General features: G+C 56.0%; 1 long non-coding RNA gene across 1 annotated transcript; it reads left to right on the top strand.

Moving 5' to 3' along the window:
- The first annotated feature begins 2,624 nt into the window (after nucleotides 1-2,624).
- Nucleotides 2,625-5,648, top strand: LOC123394091. The gene is made up of 3 exons (XR_006608866.1): nucleotides 2,625-2,898; nucleotides 3,267-3,407; nucleotides 5,412-5,648. It is a non-coding gene; the product is annotated as an uncharacterized LOC123394091 (long non-coding RNA).
- Nucleotides 5,649-6,220: the final 572 nt, after the last annotated feature.

Here is a 6,220-nt window from a genome sequence, read left to right as displayed (position 1 = left end):
CCCAACGACCTGTGTCCTAACACGCCTCCTTTCTGTGGGGTCGCCTGAAGGTATGACTTCGAGGGCTGCTGTGAGGCAGACCAAGCATCCCTTGGCCGGGCTCGTGGACCGGGAACCCAGGGACTGTGCAAGATCCATAAAAAGTTCTTGCCTGGGACTGAATGTCCGTGCCCCCGGCTCCATTATTTTGGAAAGTGTGTTCAAGGAGCAGTGAAGCTAGCAGTTACTCTAATTCTTTCCCATTTTATTGCAGGGCTGAACCAACCATAAAACAGATTGACAGATATAGGGAAAACAAAATCCTATATTTTACAAGCTAACGACCTGATTTCCCTTCACGTCAACGTCGGGGGCTGATGAATTGCCCTGACATTTCTGAACTCAGACATTCCCCCCGGTCCCAGAGATGAAGCATTGCAGGAGCGATGATAAGTGTCCCCCGTCCTGCCCATTTAATCTCCCTAAATTACTCCCTATTCATTTTTCTCTCCGATGGCTTATTTAATGTGGGCTGTATTTCCAGGTCTCTGACGGCACAATGACACCTAGAGGCCGAGCCACTCAGAATAAGTTATCAAAAGTCTGAAGGAGGCGCAAAGCGGCCAGGCCTCCTTGTAGGATGAGCACAGGCTCTGGCCCCCAGGCCACCAAATGAACTAGCCCCACAAAGAGTTATCCAGCCCCAGCTGTAGGTGGGGCACAGGGCTCGGCCGGGAGCTCGAGGACATGCTGCCTTGAAGGTAGGAGAATGTCCTTATTTTCTTGGTCAGGACCCCCTGGTTTTCAGGTGGCGGAAGGGGCAAGTCACCTTCTCAAGTCAGTCTATGAATTCAGCAGAATCCCAGTGAAAGTCCCAGCTGGAGGGCACGGAGAGACTTTAAAATTATGTGCAAGTCCACATCCCATTTGTGCCCACAGGTAACATGGAAAGAACAAACAGGTGGAGAGGGGCCGTGTGCAGAAGGGGAACCCAGACGTGCAAGGCAGGGGGTCGGGGGGTTGTGATGTCGTTCTACCACAGGACGCAAACGCCCTCCTGGTTCCTCCTGCTGACGGCGCCCACACGCAGTGACCTCGTTGCTCCCAGCAGGTGCTGACCCTGCGGGGGACGAGATGCACGTGGGGACTGAGGGTGCGAAAACAAACCGCAACCCCGAAAATTCCCTGCACTTGCGCCCCTAGACCTTGGAGGAGGCGCCTGGGAAACCTTGAGCCGCACGTGTGCCCTGTCGCGCTTGTGTGGGTCGAGGCTGCCGCAGACCGGAGAGCCGGCCCAGGGGCGGAGGCTGGACCGGACCCTGCGTGCACGGTGGCGCGCGCGCGCGGGGGCTGGGGCGTGTCGTGCAGCGTCCTTGAGCTTTCCTCTTGTCGCCGGAGCGCGGCCTGGTCTCAGGCGCCTTGCAGGCAGGCAAGTGCGCTGCTGGGCAATGCCCTTCCTGAGCGGCGGGAACCGGGGAGCTCCGCGCTCAGTGAAGCTTGCGGACTCTCGCGCGCAGAGCAAGGAACGCTCGCACCCCCGCGCCGCCGCGGGTTGTTGCTGAGAGCGCACAGGTCCAGTCTGCGGTGTGTCTCCCCCGGAGGAGCGCGATCCCGATCGCGGTGGAAGGTCTGCACAGACGCGGGACCCCGGGAGAGCGCCCAGCGGCAGTACGCGGGAGGGACACGAGGTGGCAGCATCGTGCCGCCGCCGGGCGCTCGGAGCCGCAGCCCTGCGCAGGTGCACCCGCCCGCCGCGCGCGCCCCTCGCCCCTGCAGGCCCCAGCTCTTGCAGACCTGCCCTCCCTCTGCTCTCCTCCTCCCCCTGCGACCCTGCTGCTCCCAAGCCCCGACCCAGAACCCTTTATTTCAGGGCCCAAAGAACCAGACACAAGGACACTTTGTCAATGGAGAACCTTCCGGTGATTTTTTTTTTCCCCTTAAGGCCCAAATCCCACCCAGCCCCTGATCCCAGGCGGAGGTGTTTGATGGGGGTTTCTGAGGTCGTAGTCACCCCCCTGCCCCGCCCGCGGGCAGAAGCTGTCAGTTTGCTCTGCTCGGGAATCTTCCTGTGGTTCGCGCCAGGGGCGCACAGCGATGGTGACTTGGAGGTGTCCGCCGTGCTGACATTCGCTGTCCAGCCGTTTGGTCGAACGCTAGCCTGGACATGAAGGTGTTTCGCAGATGTGGTGAATACTTAGCTCTAGGTGAAGGAGACCACCCTCCCTCCTGTGGGTGGGCTTCTCCTGGTCCGCTGAAGGCCTTGCAAGCAAAGACTGAGGTTTCCTAGAAAAGAGATCCCCCCTGAGGTTCCAGCCTGCTGGCCTGCCCTCCAGATCTCAGACCTGTCAGCCCCGTAATCACGGAACCAACTCCTTTCTCTCCCTCTGTGTATGTGTACTTCTTTGTATCTGATACCTATCGAGCGCATTATACCCGATGTGTCCATAAACTCTGATTACGGATACGTACCCTGTATAGGCCATAGAGACACATGCATGTGTTACATAACGTATCCCATCAGCTCTGCTTCTCTGGAGAATCCTGACAGACGCAGGAAGGTTGTCATCCACCACCACCACCCCCCCCCCCCCACAAGGAGCCCTGAGGCTCGAGGACGCTTTGCCAGTTTGCATCCTGGTGGCAGAATGCCCTTGTAGTTTTGAAACACAACATATACTTTAAACCCCCACGTCTGAGATTTTTGCAGAAGTTGGCATGGTGCAGGGTGCTTAGAGGTGGATGGGAATGTCGCTTGCGCAGGCGCCGTTCACGTGTAGTGGGAGTGAGAGGCGCCGCTGGTCAGGTCGTGGACAAAGCAGTGGCTGTAACAAGCGGGTCCTGCGTTTCTAGGCTTCCTCCTGGAGGAGCTGTGCAGCTGGCACGTGAGAGCACAGCAGGCCCTGGAGAGAAGGTGGAGAGGTAAGGATGGACACCACTGCCTATTTCGGGGAAAGAACCTGCCCCCACAGCGGGCTGGGCAGGGCTGTTGCTGGCTGGGTTGGGCTGGAAGGAGATGGGGCTGGGGAGTACGGGCCAGTTATGCCTCCGCACCCCCCAGGGCTTTCGTATTTCTCTCCATTACTCATTTCCTCTTTCCCCTCAACCACAGAAGCTCTGCATTGGGATGGGGGCTTTCATCACTGTGTTTCCTGCCTCGGGAGCCGGGTTTCCAAGCAGAGCAGCCCTTCCAAATCCAGCCGTTCCCTACAGTGTGTGTGGGAGGTGGGCCGAGGCATCCGAAGGGTGGGGAGCTCCCAATGTTTTCTTTCTGTGCTTCTGTATTGCAGGAAGACTTTGCTGGTATTCCTCCAGGGATGAGAGAGTGGCCAGTTGAGACTACTGTGGGAGAAGCGGCTTCCATATCTTGCATCAATGCTTTGTTGACGTTCTTTTAATCCTGCCAAGTGAATTGTCTTACAGAATAAGCGGTAGGACCAAAACAGATGTGTTGTCTATTTAGGGAACCGTGGCTCCAGGGGCACTCTCTGTGCCCGTGGGAGCTTACAGAACAAGTGTAAGAACTTTACAGAGACATCTCACTTCTTTCTAAGGACGTCCAAGCTGCCTCGCCCCACCCCGTCCTTTGTGCTCCCACCGTCCTTCCTCTTCCTGGGACCCGGAGCAGGCCAGACCCCTCTGTGGGTCCCAGGCCCCGGGGACCCGCAGCCTCTCTCCTCCTCTGCCAGAAGAAACAGCCATGGGGTGGTGTCCTGGGCTTTGGGGAGAGGAGGGTGGATGCTGGTCTGCAGCCCATTTCTGCGAAGCCCTATTTATCTTACACAGATGCAGGAAGTTAAATTTTGATGATGTGCTTAGCTGGGAAGGAGAGTGTAGGAGATGATCGCCATCCCACAAAAAGGGAGAAAATGAAGCATTATTACCTCAAGAAAGGCATCTGATTGGGCTGTCTTTGGAAATCAAATGCTTGCTGCCAAGTTATCTGCAGCCCGGTGTGTGGGAGCTGGGAAGCCGAGGAGCTCTGCAGACCCCAGCTCTCTGCCAGAGGGCGTCGCCGGCTCCCTCCCGCCCTGGAAACGAACACCCCCGTCCACAGCTGCTTGGGCTGGGGCTGGGTGGGGGGTGCTGAACGGACACCAGAGGGGACACCAGAAGGGACCTGCAGGACTTCGGAGCGATGCCCAGGACCCCACCTGGGCGCGGTGTGCCCTACTGGTAGAGCCAGCTCACTTTCCCGCCGGGGGTGCCCCCTTGGCTCTCTCTTCACTTTGTGTCTTACCATTCATGGCTCCTGCAGTTTCAAAGGCAGAAGCCTGATCAGGCTGGTGGAGGTGGGAGGCGATAATGGGCACAGCCACCTGGAAAGGCCCTGGGCTGGACGTGAGGCTGGGCTGTGCAGAGCTGTCCGAAGTCTCTGTCGGCTTCAGACCAGGGCCACGCTCTTCCGAGGCTGCCCCCGTGGCCAGGAAGGTGGACACGCCGAGGGGCAAACCTGCATCCCGTACTTGCTGCTGGGGGCCTTCTTGGCCCCTGCGTACCGTGAGCTTGGGCATTGCTTCCTGCAGGGAATCCAGGGTGCTCTGTGCTCATACGCTTGGGATGAGATGGGATGGTTAGAACAACATAAACCTTATTATCCCAACTGGAACACTCTGACAGGCAACAGGGGGCACTCTTCAGAAGGACACTAAGCTGACGGGATAAAGGGGTCACCCAGGCAGATAGGGGGAATGCACATAGCAACTGCACCAAATTCTCAAGTTTGCTGCCAAGGTGGAGGTAATGGTCCTTGGAGAGGGTTTAGCAAGTTGCAAAGGATGCAGAAGGTGCTCAGAAATGCTTTGAAAACAGTGTGAGCAGGTGCTCTGAAGCCCGGCGAGGTGCGGGTGTGTGTACCAGGGAGATCTGGTCACATGTGATGACCCCCTGGTACAGATTAGGTGGCTGACTACAAATTCTCCAGGATTCTTATACGCCTGGGAGCGGTTTCATTCCCAGGGTGGTTGTAGATGTGATGCTCCAGTATTGTTAATGTCTTGGTTTCCAGTTCCTGATGGTCTCTACAAACAGTCCCCTGTTCCGCACAGTCAGCCTGGGATTTTCACCTCTGCGTTCCTGTTTCTCTCCATGCATTTGAATGTAGGGGGCTGAGCAGCCCTGAAGGCATCACTGGGTTTGAATGGTGCAGGCTGCGACCCGCTGTCTTCCCTCCAGAAGGCCCAGCCCGGGAGCACAGTTCAGCAGGCAGGGGTGGGGGGGTGGGGGGGCTCTCTCCAGGTATGGCTCCCCACCCTGATCCCTACATCACCCTCCACAGTGGGAACTTGTCTGCTACACCCACATGATCGTCACTCTATGGCAAGCATTTGTCACATTCTTAGAAATGTACCACTTAAAATGTACCATTTAAAATGATACAATGTAAAATATATATTAAAAATATTTCCCTTCCTGAATTGAGAACACTGTTACAGAGAGAAGCTTACAGAATGTATCTCTGCCTGCTGCACCACGGGCTAACCAGACTTTCCCACCGACTACATGAAAGAAGTGCATGTTTGAGGCATGTCATCAGCACGAGGCCAAGGCTCAGATCGAACCATCATCGGGGACCCGCGGTGACCTGTATCTACCAGCCGTTTTGTGAACACTGATGGGAAGGCAGTGGTCGGTCACACACGCACTGTCAGCCAGCAACGATGGTGAGGTATTTAGTCTATAAAATGCTGCTGCTCCCCCCCCCCCCCACCACCAATCCCTTATTGCTACCTATGGGATGTCTTGATTGGAAAGACAGCCAGCCAGCAGAGGGGGAACTAGACACCCCCCGGTGTGGAAATGGAGCCAGTGGGGTCTCCAAGAACCCAGAATCAAGGACTTGTATCCCACAGGGCAGATTTATTTTTCGGTTGCTTTTCCTTGTCTTTGCTTCGTGAGCTATGTGTCAGCTGCATTAGTCATCCTTTCTGCATTCCCAATTTCTTAACACGGTTCCAACTGTTTCTATGACTAACAGCTGAAAACTTTAGTCATGCTAAGACAAATACACTGGATTTTCTTCCCTTTGAGTATAAAAGTTTGTGGGAGATGGCTTGTTGGCATACTTGTGCCCAGGTGCCCATGCATGTTCACGTTCGAACACGTCATCCCCCATGGAAGCCAAACTCAATGGCAGGGAGGGGACAGGAAGCAGGAAGCTTCCAGAAAGGGGTTTACCTTCCACAACGGGTCCCTGTTCTTAGACAAAGGGGAACGCTAAGTAGACAGAAATATATCCACACAG

This window comes from Mustela putorius, unplaced genomic scaffold, assembly GCF_011764305.1.
Source record: "Mustela putorius furo isolate JIRA1106 unplaced genomic scaffold, ASM1176430v1.1 tig00001433_pilon_pilon_pilon, whole genome shotgun sequence".
NCBI classification, from domain to species: Eukaryota; Metazoa; Chordata; class Mammalia; order Carnivora; family Mustelidae; genus Mustela; species Mustela putorius.
This window is presented reverse-complemented; position numbering and strand designations above follow the sequence as displayed.